At 43.1% G+C, this 14,226-nt stretch overlaps 1 pseudogene; it reads left to right on the top strand.

Moving 5' to 3' along the window:
- Positions 1–8,718: 8,718 nt before the first annotated feature.
- The window catches only part of LOC137737359 (26S rRNA (cytosine-C(5))-methyltransferase NOP2B-like), a 43,338-nt pseudogene continuing 37,830 nt past the window's right edge, over positions 8,719–14,226 (top strand).

The following is a 14,226-nucleotide window of genomic DNA, read 5'->3' as shown; positions in this document are numbered from 1 at the left end:
TTAACGCATATGGAGTTGTTCTGGTGGTTGATCGGAGTGAAGTTTGGTAGGCCCATAATGCTTCATTTAGCTTCAAATGCCACATACCAGGCCTTTCTCTTACCATTTTTTCAAGAATACTGATCAACACCTTATTGCTTGCTTCAGCCTGCCCATTTGCTTGTGGGTAATATGGCGTAGACTACTCGAGTCAAATATTCAGATTCGCCGTGTGTTCCTTAAACCTGTCGGCTGTGAAGATTATGCCATTGTTAATTATGATCGTTTCTAGCATGCTGAATCTGGTCACAGTATTTTCCTCCACAAAATTGAAAACTTCTTTGGTTGTTAATTCGGCGTAAGATTTTGCTTCGACCCACTTAATGAAGTAATCGGTTGCCACTAATATCTACGCGCATTTTGCTGCTTTAGAAGGCGGCGTGATTTTGCCGATTACGTCCATTGCGCATCCTCTGAACGGCCATGGTTTTGTAATTGAGTGGAGTAATTCGGCTGGGACTCTCTGTATAAGTCTATGAATCTAGCACTGTATGCATCCTCGTGCGTATTCGATGCAATCCTTCAATATACTCAGCCAGAAGTAGCCGTGTCGGCGAAGCAACTAATGCATCTTACACCTGGATTGGTAGGCTCCACAAATCCCTTCGTGTACTTCGGCGATTGTTTGGGCAGCCTCCTATAGTTCGAGGCACAATAACAATAAACAATCTTCACCCTTTCGATATAACTGATTTTGGTATGACACGTAGTTTATGGCATAGATTCTCATCCGCTGGTTGTGTTTGTCGCTGAGGTTATCGAGATATCGTATAATCGCCATTTTTCAATCGTCTAGCAACGTCTCGACAGCACATACTTCTACAGGATCTCCTTGTTCTAACAACGATGGTAAAGACATCACTTGTGTACGTATCACGTGACTGTGCTGGAGAATTTGTTGATTAACCAAGGCTGGGTAAGATCGCCGTCCTATAGGTATTGCCCGGCCTAGCTCGTCCCCCAAGAGTTGTGCTCCAGAGGCTATTTAGATGAGTTCGTTTGCATCAGTGTTTCGAACACGTGGAATGTGCTCAAATGTAATTCCCTCAAATGACTTGGCCAAATAGGTGGCAACCATGTGATAGGGCGCCAAAGTACAACTCATACAACGAAAAATACCGTTTAGTTGGTTAATCACCAGTTCAGAATCACTAAGGACGAGGACACGGGCTGCTCTTAAGTCGTGAAGGATGTGAAGGCCGATGATAAGAGCTTCATACTCAGCCTGATTATTTGTACAACTGAAGTCTAACTTAAGAGAGAGATACCAACAGTAGTGGTTGGGAGATTGAATGACGATGCCGACATCAGCCAAGGCTGAGGTGCTAGAACCATCAAAGTGCATTGTCCAGCAGTTCTTTTGTGTTTTGACTAGTCCGATGTTGACTTCATTGCCCCCGAAACCACATGGAGAGGGGTGTTGGGGCCAAAAAATCGGCCAGAGCTTGTCCTTTGACGACTTTTTGGGGCATATATTCAAAACTAAACTCTGATAATGCCATTGTCCATTTCCCAATTCGGCCTTTTACTATAGGCCGAGTAAGCATGTAACGAATAACATCTGTCTGGGCAATGACCTGTGTAACCGATGGGAGCATGTAATGTTGAAGCTTTGACGCGGCGAAAAACAAAGCCAAGCAAAGTTTCTCGATGGGTGAATAATTGATCTCAGGTGGATTCAGATTCTGATTGAGATAAAAGATAGCTTGTTTACACCCGGCATTGTTATCTTGTACGAGGAGGCAACCGATGGACTCATCGGTAGCCGAAATGTATAGCTTAAGAAGCCTACTGCGTCGAGGCGGTACAAGGACCGGTGGCGTTGTGAGGGAGACCTTGAGTTGTATGAAAGTTGCTTGATGTTCTTTTCACCACTCAAACCTATCTGAGTCCTTAAGTTTCAAGAATGTAGAGAACACTTTCATTTTACCCGCCGAATTAGCTATGAAGCAGCGGAGAAAATTTATCTTCCCGAGTAACAATTAAATTTACTTCTTGGTCGTCGGAGGTGGAGCGCTAATGATCGTGCGAGCTTTATTTTCGTCTACTTCGATGCCACAATGATGCACAAGAAAACCTAAGAAGCTACTGACCGATACACTGAAGCACTTGGTCGGGTTCATTTTGAGATTATGCTGGCGCATGCGAAGGAACGCTTGCCAAAGATTATCCAGATGCGTTTGACGGCTCTTCGATTTCACTACCACATGTCGATATATATTTCTATGATTGTACCGATCATATCATGGAATATGGTATTTCATAGCTCACTGGTATATGACACCGACGTTCTTGAGGCCGAATGGCATGGTAACCCATTCATACGTGTCGAGTGCCCTCGGCCAGCATGGCCGTCTATGAAGAATAATGGTTTCATGATTGGTTGCAGCATCAATTAACAAATCTGAGATCGGCATCAGATACTCATCTTTGGGAGTTGCCGGATTCAAATTACGGAAGTCAATACAGATGTGTAGGGCGCCATTTTTCTTTAGCACTGGGATGATGTTAACTAGCCACTCAACGTATCGAGCAATCTGAATAAACCCAACTTTTAAAAGTCAACCGAGTTCGTCTTTTATGCCGAGCTGTACTTTGGTCGAGAATCGGCGAGGGGATGTCGGAAAGGCTTACAACCAGTTTTGATGCGTCATTCATGTTTGACTAGGTTCCGGTCGAGGCCCAGCATCTCATGATAATTCCACGCAAAATAATCTTTAAACACGTTTAGTAATTTACAAAGTTCGATCTTCATGGAGTGAGGTAATAAGGCACTAATAAATAACGGTCGAGGGTCATCAACCGTTCCAACATTTATTTCTTCTAATGGGTCCTTGACTTGGGGCCGATTGTCTTCGAGTTCAGCTAATGCGGCTTGAACTTTGTCTAAGGATAATACTGGGCCGTTATCTCCCTCGACAAAAAATTTGATCAAGTTTATGCCCAAATATGGATGCTTGGAAATAGCATACCAATGAGCCAGTAGACGTTTCATGGTAGATGAAACCAAGGCCTGACACCTTTCTCGTTTGGCGTCAGTCATCGGTGTTGGTAATTAAGTCTGCCAAGCCGAGTCTCGCCGAATCTTGGTGTACAATCTCGGCGCCTACCTTGATGGCTTTCTGGATTGAGATCCGAGTCGGTCGTCCATTCTCATTAAAACCCCGCAAGGTAATGTAGCCGACGTGATCATCATAATAGTAGGCCTGAATCATGTTGGTTTCGAACGGTTGATTATCGGCTGGGTGGACCACAACCGATTTGCCATCCCAAAAGATGAGAACTTGGTATAGTGATAAGAAATGCAGCTCATTTGATGGATTGAGTTACGGCAAAGCAATGCATCATATTTGGTCTTTGAGTTGACTATAAAAAATGCGGTCATGTGGTTGCAACCTGCAACGCTTACCTCTAATGGGAGCACCCCTTTGGTTTGGGATTTGTCGCCGACGAAGCTGCTCAAGGTTATTCCTGACGGTATGAGTTTGTCATTGGAGCGGCGAAGTGTCTTCATGATGGATACATGCATGATGTCGATTGTGGCCCCACAATCGACAAACACCTTAGAAATTGGGTATCCTTCAATATGAGTTGTAACGTACAACGACTTTAGATGTTGGAGATTAACAGAAGAGGAGCGGGGAATAATTCAGCCAGGGTTGCTTTAAGCTTGTTGTCCTTACTCGTTTGCCCATCTTTTTTGGTGGCGATGAAATCGACTTGTGTTGCTTCCTCAGCAACCATGTCCCTATTCCAGAAATTTGGTTGATGTGTGGTTAGTCGAAATTCAACGGGTAAAACATGGACCATGCTGATTTCCATGTTTTCGAGGACCGAAAGACCCATCGGGTCCTGGTTTTCTTCCTCCGGGTGATTGAGGGCAGTATCATGCTTTTTAGCATTGTTGTTATGGTCATCTTCTGCCTCATTGGATGCTTGCTCTTGTGGAATGGCACCTAGGTCTGTTTCATTTTGGTTGTTGTTTTTGAGCATGTTTGATGTTGAAATTTGATTTTGTCCCTGCAATGTTTTAGGGGCTCATTCCTCATAGGCGATCGAAGCGTTCCTTGTATCTAGGTATGCATCTAAACGCGCCACACGATCCCTCTCATTGGCTGTAAGGCCGAAGAGAGATACGGTCGAGAAGACTTCGAAATGATATCGCAAATGCTGAAGGTCTTCAAGGGAAAAAGAAAGCTTGGCAATGTTTATGTTTGTGTATGGGTCGACCTCGAAGCTGAGGACTCGAGCCTCACGTATATGCTAGAACCTAGCTTTTATTGCTGGATCAGTGGTTTTCTGGTTAATCTGTTCAGCATGAGGACAAGTTGGTGCCAGGTCGAGGGCTTCTTCACATGCCTTGGGCAAGCCATACAAGTCATTGGCGGAATGTTTCTTATGAAATTCTCGTATGTACTCCAAAGATTCACCGAGGAATAAAGGGTGTAGATTCTGCCAGACTTTTATTAATGGCTCTTGTGGGGTAATGGGGGAAGCTTGCTTTCGATTTCTTGTTTGAAATGCTCGAGACAAGCTTTCATCTCCCCAGGCCAAATAAGGAGTTTGATGCATTTCTCGGACTCTTTAATGGTGGTTTCAAAGTTGCGATCAACTGCCTATTTTGCTTGAAGTAATTCGGCCATGATGGTTAGGGTTGGTTGGTCATCGCCGCTTCCTGCTGCCTTTTTTGGCTACCACCTGGTAGTGGTAGTAGCTTGTGCTTCCTGTCGTCGAGCCATGCAGTCTATCCACTGGCAGTGACGTTTTTGAGATTTGGATAACGCCGTATACATGCCAGTAGGAGAATTGTAACAATACCAACGTTGGTCGCGTGGCTTACGTGGCTTGAAGGTTTTCTGACTCACCGATGAACTTGAACTGTTGGACTCACGCGAGTAATAATCCTTATTATAAAACGGCGCATCAAAGTCAAGAGGCCGTCTGGCTGAGGTTGGACCATTTGTTCGTACCTGAAGACCACAACTTCTGGCGTTGGCCGGCACCGAGTTCCTTTGGAGGTGTCGTTGTAACCATGGATGGTTGCCATGAAATTGGAGCCTGAGGTGTTTTCTCTTTGGGTTTGGTTAGGACGCCGCGTGTTTTACAACGGCCACACAAAACCATTGGTCCATCAGCTTTTTCGGTACTGGAATTTGATATAGATTTGACTATGGCTGGTCTAGAAAACTCCGTGGGCGGTTCATTTGAAAATAAATCAATCTTGAGTCACGGCTGAGAGTTATTCTTTAGGACATGTTGTACCGAGATGAACTCGGCCTTCCCTTTCCCTTTGTTCTTAGGCAGATGAGCATCCACCATGCCAATTATCATTGAGGGAAAGGGATTAACATCGACAGCCATCTGTTTCTCAAGAAATTTTAGCTTGCCTTTATCAATCCAGCTTTGAATGGCATCACGGAACACGACGCAATTGTTGGTGGTATGCTTGTTTGAGTTATGTACTTGCAATACGTTTTGCCTTTAACTCTTCGGCCTTAGGAATGTTATGTCCTGGCCGAAGTTTTATGATCTTTATCAGTGGGTTTTGGTATCCTTGGAATTAATTTGAGCTAATGCCTTGCAAACATATGGTTTATCTATTACTATCTCAGTTGTGTCCAAACTGGTGTATTGGGAATCCTCGCTTTTGGCCAATGCGTAACTCACCATGGGATTTTTGTATATCGTTCCTCGAGATGGGGACTTCGAGATCTTTTCCTCACGGAGAAAATAATCATATTGCTCAATGTGCTGGGCCAGTTCTTACATATCTCAGATATTTGCCCACAGGAATTTCTTTTTGTATTCCACATCCAGGACGTTTAGAGCTATTCTGACGAATTCAACTTCAGGGAGAGGTAATCAGCATCAATTTCTAGCTAATGATGAGACTGACATTTCCATCCCCTATCGATAGAACTGTTCATGGAATTTTTCGACCAATTCCTCCCAACTCTAGACAGAGTTAGGTGGGAGGTTAATGTACCAAGCGAATGCCGAACCTGTAAGTGAGAAGTTGAATAGTCGTAGTTTATGGAAATTGCTATTAACGTCTCCACATTGCACAGTGAACCGAGCTATATGTTCTAACGAAGACAAGGATGATTCTCCAGCGAAAAGGCTGAAATCTGGGATCTTGAAGCCTTTAGGATATTCAAACTTCTCCATATAAGCCGAGTATGGATGGATGAATTATGGGAACTTTAGCCCTTTTTTTAAGGCTAAATCGATCATCATTTGGACCTTGGTCATATTGACGAATGCTGTTTCCACTTCCTGGTCGGGACCGTCTGATCTACTACTTGATCCTTCTTTTTTTTTCAAGTCAATCGGTTGGAGCCAAGTAGATCTTGTCTCGGCTTGCAGTGGAAAACTCTTAAATGGAAGTTGTCGAGGCTGACCAACGTGCCCATCTTCGAAGGCTTTACTGACTAATAGTTCAAGTAATCTAGTGTGTGTATCACCATTACATCGTATTAATTCGAGCAAATTGTTCATTTTTTGGCCGATCGATTGTTCGGTCTGCCGAGATTGCTCATCAAGTCATCTTCGAAGAAACGACCTAGTCAGGGGATCAGAACCTTCCCCACCATCTTCGTCGCAGTCTTCCACTATTCCTTCGATTAAAATGCTTGCGGTTTTGTTGGAAATTTCTACGTTGCGAGGTTGGCCGCCGAGACAAACTTCCTTTTCTTGGTGTGTCGCACTTGCAGCCTCAAGTGTCAAAGTAATGAGAGGATTTTATGCCTGTGACAAATATTGTCTGGGGCCCTGAACCGGTTGGTCAGTCGTTGACTTTTCCATGATTGTTTTCTTTTTTGCTGACCGTGTCTCAATGGTTATGAACTCCGAAGTTTTAGCACTATGTCCTACTGGGCATGCCAAAATGTTGACCCTAAAAATTACAAAGCCTATGTGGCGCGCAGGCCGAGTAACTAATAAGCTAACTACGTCTTTCGGTTGATGCGGAGAGTGCAAACTCGTTAGTCGAGCTCGGTCGAGGAGTAAAATTTGTTGATGTTGTGTTGAGCGCATTGCTGACTTCTTGATCTTGCGATTGCGGTCGAGGAAGGAACACGTATCGGCCTTTGGCTTCTCGAGCTTGAAGACAAGGCTGCTAGTTCTGCAAAGTTCACAAATCGTCGGCACCGGGTTTGGTCACAGTGATTATATTCGTAAGAGTATTAGCACGTCTAACTGGCTCCAAATTATACGGACACAGGCACTCAAAAGAAATGTATGTCTTGATGGTAAATGTAGTTCGGCCGTCAGAATGCTGAACTCTGAAACTCACTTGTGAGTATCCTATCATAAAATCACTCGGCGTTCAATGTGTCGAATGTAGTAACTTGTAACACCTTACCTCGCCGAGAAGCTAAGATGACTTCTGCCAATAAGGATTTGGAAACCCTTCTCGACCGAGACTTGGATAGATAACCAGTCACCCTCAACGCAGTGCTGTTTATCCAAACTGAAGGTGCTCATCGGTCGGCTGATTCTACGACAACAGTGTTGTTTATCCAAACTGAAGATGTTCACCGGTTGCTTTCACAGTGTTGTTTATCCAAACTGAAGATGTGTTGACAAAAAAAGAAAATAAAAAATCTCAAGATGTTTGATAGGTTTGCGCGGGGTAGTTGTGTGTTGAATTAGAGGGGGCTTTGAATGATGCACTTTGCTCACTATTTATAGCAAAAAATTATCCTTACGATCGAGTTAAAACCATATTCAGATTAGGACTTCTTATTTTGACCCAAACTTATCTCGACCAATCCTACTCTTACTAGGACTTTGAACTCCACCCCCTATTCAGGCCGTATTCGTTTCCGGCCAAGAATCCTCATTGCATTAGGACCCCTTATCATACTAGGACTTCGACCCAAATCACTCATTCTTGCAATAGGACTCGACCACCCTAGCTGAGTAGCTTAGGAGCACCAGACAGCCCATAGTACATTTGAAAAAGCTTTGGGCCAAACATAAACCTATGCTCGGCCCAATAATATTATTGTGGGCCCAAACAGTATATTACAATAAAAAGGGAGAAACGTTTATGGCACGGGTACACCATTATAATAGAATTTCGTGTTAATAAAATAAAAATCGATATAAATTGTCAAAATGATTTTTGTTTTATTTGTGTAGAACACCACATAGTGGTGTACAAGTCTGATTTATAATGTTCTCAATATTTTAAGGTAAAAAAAAAGCACGACCACTCGTGTTAAGTGAATCCTAGCCTTTGAAACAAGAGAACTTTAACAAAAAGTTTCCAGTCCTATTTATTTTAACGAAAAACCATATTTTTACATTAAAATGTCAATCCTGATACTATTCACCTCACCTATTATTTTATCCTTATCGTTAAAACTCATTAGTTTTCTTTGAAACAAAGCAATGTCTAGGGTTTGACGCTTGGGAGTCGCACCATATGCAAAAGCCCTAACTCTGAACCAAAATCCTATCCTCCCCTCTCCTCTCATCTCTTCAATTCTGTTTTAGCTGCCTGCCTCCATCATTCAGTCAATCCTCCTCTCACCCGCCATTAAAGCTCTGCTGCTAAAGCTCCATTTCATTAATTGTGATTTGTTTGCTTCTGTGTAGTTATCACTTATCCTCCAGTTAATTTAAATCTGGGAACCCTAATTTTGGAGCTTTTGTCTTTCCATCACAGCTTTAATGGTCATCTCTGTGCTTAATAAGAGAAAGGGTTCGAAAGCAAACAAGGCTTCCCCCAAAAAGAGGCAAAAGAAAGGGTCTTTCACCCCTAAAACCCCAAGGGAAGCTGAGCTTTCGGACCATTACGACAGCCCGAACGAACATGAGGTAGAGGATCATGTAGAATTTGATGCAGATGAGGAAATTTCTGGTTCGGATTCTAACAGTCTTTTTGGTGATGATCCCCTTGCTGATGATTATGATGATTATCTCCAAGGAAGTGATGATGGAGATATTGGAATTTTTATTGTTTTGTCTATCTATTATTGTATGTTGTGCTTTTAGTTCTTTAATGGTTGAATATCATATATTCTTGTGTTGTTGTAGGGAACGGTTTGAGTTCTGATTTAGGTTCTGATTCGGATGAATTTGATATCGAGAAAAAATCAAGAGTTATTGATGAAGAGAGGGCAAGGGAAGCAAAAGAAGGTGAAGAGGAAATGCAACTAAACATTAAGGAAGAATCCGACAAGTTCAGATTACTAACCCAAAAGGTTTACTGTTGGACCTCATTATGTTTTTGCAAGCAAATTATTGGAATATTAGATCAACAGTTGATGCATTCTATCTTCATGGGTAACTTCACTTGTTTTCTTAATGATATAGGAACTGGAAGAAGAGGCGCATCAGCCTCCTGATCTTTCAAATCTCCAGAGAAGGATAAAAGAGAGTAAGCATGCCTTGGGTTTATGTATTTCTAAATTAAAATTTTTTTTTTATTATTATTATTTTTAAATCTAACCTTAACAATTTATTTAGGCCCAAAATAATACTATTGGGCCGAGCATATGTTTATGTTTGGCCCAAAGCTTTTCTTAACGTATTATGGGCTGTCTAGTGGTCATAAGTTGCTCAGTTAGGGTGGTCGAGTTTTATTGCAAGAATGAGTGATTTGGATAAGAGCAGATGTGTTGAAGTCCTAGTACGATAAGGAGTCTCAATGGAGTGAGGACATTGAGATTTGAGAAGTGAAGGTGGCCGGATAGAGAGTTTGGTTCAAAATCCTAGTAGGAGTAGGATTGGCCGAGCCCTAGTTGGACTAGGATGAAGAATCCTAATCCGAGTATAGTTCTAATTCGGCCAAGATGAGTTTGGTTGCTATAAATAGGAAGGGGTGAGTCATTCGAGGGCCCTCCAATTCAACACACAAATTGCCCTATGCAAACCTCTCAAACATCTTGAGATTTTTTATTTTCTTTTTCTGCCAATATACTTTCAATTTGGATAAATAGCACTATTGCAGAAGAATTAGCCGACCAAAGCACTTTCAGTTTGGATAAACAGCACTGCGTCGAGGCCGATTGGTTACCTATCCAACTCTTGGTCGAGAAGGGTTTTCGAATCCTTATTGGCAAATGTCATCTTATTAGCCTTCTTGGCGAAGTGATGTGTTACAAGTTACTGCATTCGACACATTGAACACCGAGTGGTTTTATGATTGGATACTCACAAGTGAGTTTCAGAGTTCGGCATTCTGACGACCGAACCACATTTACCATCAAAACATACATTTCTTTTGAGTACCTATATCCGTATAGTTTGGAGCCGGTTCGACGTGCTTATACTCTTACGAATATAATCACCATGACCGAACCTAGCACCGTTGATTCGTGAACTTCGTAGAACTAGCAGCTTTGTCTTTAGGCTCGAGAACCCGAAGGCCGAGACTTGTTCCTTCCTTGGTCGCAATTGCAAGATCAAGAAGTTAGTAGCGCGTTTAATGCAACATCAACAAATTTTACTCCTCAACTGAGCTCGGCCGATGAGTTAGCATGCCCCACATCAACCGAAGAACGTAGTTAGCTCATTAGTTACTCGGCCTGCGCGCCACGTAGGCTTTGTTGTTTTTAAGGTCAACATTTTGGCACGCCCCGTGGGACCTAATGCTAAAACTTCGAAGTTTATGACCATTGAGACACGGTCAGTAAAAAAGAAAACAGTCATGGGACAGTCAACGACCGACCAACCAGTTCAGGGCCCTGGATAAGATTTGTCATAGGCACAAAATCCCCTTATTATTGTGACACCTGAAGCTACAAATGCGATGCACCGAGAAAAGGAAGTTTATCTCGACGGCCAGCCTCGCAACGCTGAAATTCCCAATAAAACCACAGGCATTTTAATCGAAGGGATATTGGAAGACTGCGATGAAGATTGTGGAGAAGGCTCTGATCACCCGACTAGGTCGTTTCTTCGAAGACGACTTGATGAGCAGTTTCGGCAGGTCGAGCAGTCAATCGGCCAAAAAACGAACAATTTGCTCGAGGTAATACAAAGTATTGGTGATACACACATTAGATTGCTTGAATTATTAGTCAGTAAAGCCTTCAAAGATGGACACGCCAGTCAGCCTCGACAAGTTCCATTTAAGAGTAATCCACTGCAAGTCGAGACAAGATCTGCGCGGCTCCAACCGATGGACTTGGAAAAAAAAGAAGGATCAAGCAGTAGATCAAACGGATCCGACCAGGGAGTGGAAACAACACCTGTCAATATGATTGAGGTCCAAAAGATGATCGATTTGGCCCTAAAAAAGGGTCCGAAGTTCCCAAAATTCATTCATCCATACTCGGCTTATATGGAGAAGTTTGAATATCGTAAAGGCTTCAAGATCCTAGATTTCAGCCTTTTTGCTGGAGAATTGTCCTTGTCTTCGTTAGAACATGTATCTCGGTTCACTGCGCAATGTGGTGATGTTAATAGCGACTTCCATAAACTGCGACTATTCAACTTCTCGCTAACAGGTTCAACATTTGCTTGGTACATCAACCTCCCGCCTAATTTCGTCCAGAGTTGGGAGAAACTGGTCGAAAAGTTCCATGAACAATTCTATCAGCCGGGGATGGAAATGTCAGTTTCATCACTAGCTAGGATGGCTCAAGCATCAGACGAGCCGCCAATGGAATACTAAACAAGGTTCAAGTTGGCCAGAAATTGGTGCCGGGTACCTCTTCCTGAAGTTGAATTCATCAAAAGCACTCTAAACGGCCTGGATGTGGAATATAAAAAGAAATTTTTGGGGGCAAACTTCCGAGATATGTACAAACTGGCCCAACACGTCGAGCAGTATGATTATTTGCTGCAAGAGGAAAAGATCTTGAAGTCCCCATCCCGGGGAATGATATACAAGAATCCCACGGTTAGTTACGTATCGGTCGAAGACGAGGATTCCCAATACGCCAGTGTGGATGCGGCTGAGATAGTAATGGATAAACCATACGTTTGCAAGGCATTGGCTCAAATTAATTCCAAGGATGCCAAAACCTGCTAGGCCTCTGAAGAGACGATTAAAACATCAAAAGTCTACACTTTTGACATCACCAAGGCCGATGCAATTTTTGACCAGTTGTTGTTGGCAAAGATCATTAAACTTCGGCCAGGACATAACATTCCTAAGGTCGAAGAGTTGAAAGGCAAAACAGATTGCAAGTACCTTAACTCAAACAAGCATACCACCAACAATTGCGTCGTGTTCCATGATGCCATTCAAAGTTAGATTGATAAAGGCAAGCTAAAGTTTCCTAAAAAACAGATGACTGTCGAGGTTAATCCCTTTCCCTCGACGATAATTGGCATGGTGGATGCTCATTTGCCCAAGAGCAAAGGGAAAGGGAAGGCCGAGTTCATCCCAGTACAACATGTCTTAAAGCAGAACTTCCAGCCGCGACTCAAGATTGATTTATTTTCAAATGAATCGCCTACGGAGTTTTCGGGACTGGCCATAGTCGAATCTATGTCAGACTCTAATGCAGAAAAAGCTGATGGACCAATGGTTTTATGTGGTCGTTGTAAAACACGTGTCGAAGAGCTTGGTCCTCAAGTAAGAACGAACGGCTCAACCTCAGCCAGACGGCGTCTTGACTTTGACGTGCCGTTTTATAATGAGGATTATGACTCGGGTAACTCTAGCAGTTCAAGTTCATGGATGATTAAAAAAACCTTCAAGCCACCTGAGCCACACGACCAACGTTGGTATAGTTACAATTCTTCTACTGGCATGTATACGGCATTATCCAAATCTCAGAACTTCGTCGCCAGTGGATAGACTGCATGGCTCGACGACAGACAGTGCAGGCTACTTCGACTACCAAGTGGCAGCCAAAAAAGGCAGCAGGAAGCGGTGATGACCAACAAACCCCGACCATCATGGCGAAATTGCTTCAAGAGAAAAAGGCAGTTGATCGCGACTTTGAAACCACTATTGAAGAGTCCGAGAAACGCATCAAACTTCTTCTTCGACCTGGGGAAATGAAAGCTCGTTTCAAGCATTTTAGAAAAGAAGCTGAAAGCAAGCTTCCTTCATTATCCCTATAAAAGCCATTAAGAAAAGTCCAGCGAAATCTACACCCTCCATTCCTTGGCGAATCCTTAGAGTATATGCGAGAATTTCACAAGAAACACTCTGGCAATGACTTGTACGGCCTGCCCAAAGCATGTCAAGAAGCCCTCGACTTGGCACTAACTTACCCTGATGCTAAACAGATTATCCAGAAAACCAATGATCTAGCAATTAAGGCTAGGTTCCAGCATATACGTAAGGCTCGAGTCATCGACTTCGAGGTCGACCCATACACAGACATAGACATCGTCGATCTTCCTTTTTCCCTTGAAGATCTTCAGCATTTATGATATCATTTCGAAGTCTTCTCGGTCGTATCTTTCTTCAGCCTTACGGCCGATGAGAAGGATTGTGTGGCGCGTTTAGATGCGTACCTAGACACAAGGAACGCCCGAATCGCTTATGAAGAACGAGCCCGTAAAGCACTGCAGGGACAAAATCAAACCTCAGCAACAAGCATGCTCGAAAACGACAGCCAAAATGAAACAGGTCCAAGTGCTATACCACAAGAGTAAGCATCCAATGAGGTAAAAGATTACCGTGACGAGAATGCTTAAAAGCATGATACTACACTCGATCACCTGGAGGAAGACGACCAGGACCCGATGGGTCATTCAGTCCTCGAAAGCATGGAAATCAGCATGGTCTATATTTTACCTGCTGAATTTCGACCAACCACACACTAGCCAAATTTCTTGGATGGGGATGTGGTTACCGAGGAAGCAACACAAGTCAATTTCATCACCACCACGGAAGATGGGCAAGCGAGTAAGGACGATAAACTTAAAGCAGCCCTGGTCGAATTGTTCCCCCACTCCTCTTTTATTAATCTCCAACATTTGAAGTCGTTGTACGTTACGACTTATATTGAATGATACCCAATTTCTGAGATGTTTTTGATTGTGAGGCTACAGTCAACATTATGCCTGTATCCATCATGAAGGCATTACACCGCTCCAATGACGAACTCATACTGTCAGGAATAACCATGAACAGCTTCGTCGACGACAAGTCCTAAATCAAAGGGGTGCTCCTGTTAAAGGTAAGCGTTGCAAGTCGCAACCACATTTCCGCATTTTCTATAATTGACTCAAAGACCGAATATAATGCATTGCTTGGCTGTGACTGGA

Source organism: Pyrus communis, chromosome 13 (genome assembly GCF_041283825.1).
Source record: "Pyrus communis isolate YQ-2024b chromosome 13, ASM4128382v1, whole genome shotgun sequence".
Classification (NCBI taxonomy): domain Eukaryota; kingdom Viridiplantae; phylum Streptophyta; class Magnoliopsida; order Rosales; family Rosaceae; genus Pyrus; species Pyrus communis.
The sequence above is the reverse complement of the archived record's forward strand: the minus strand, read 5'-3'. Positions and strand labels throughout refer to the sequence as shown.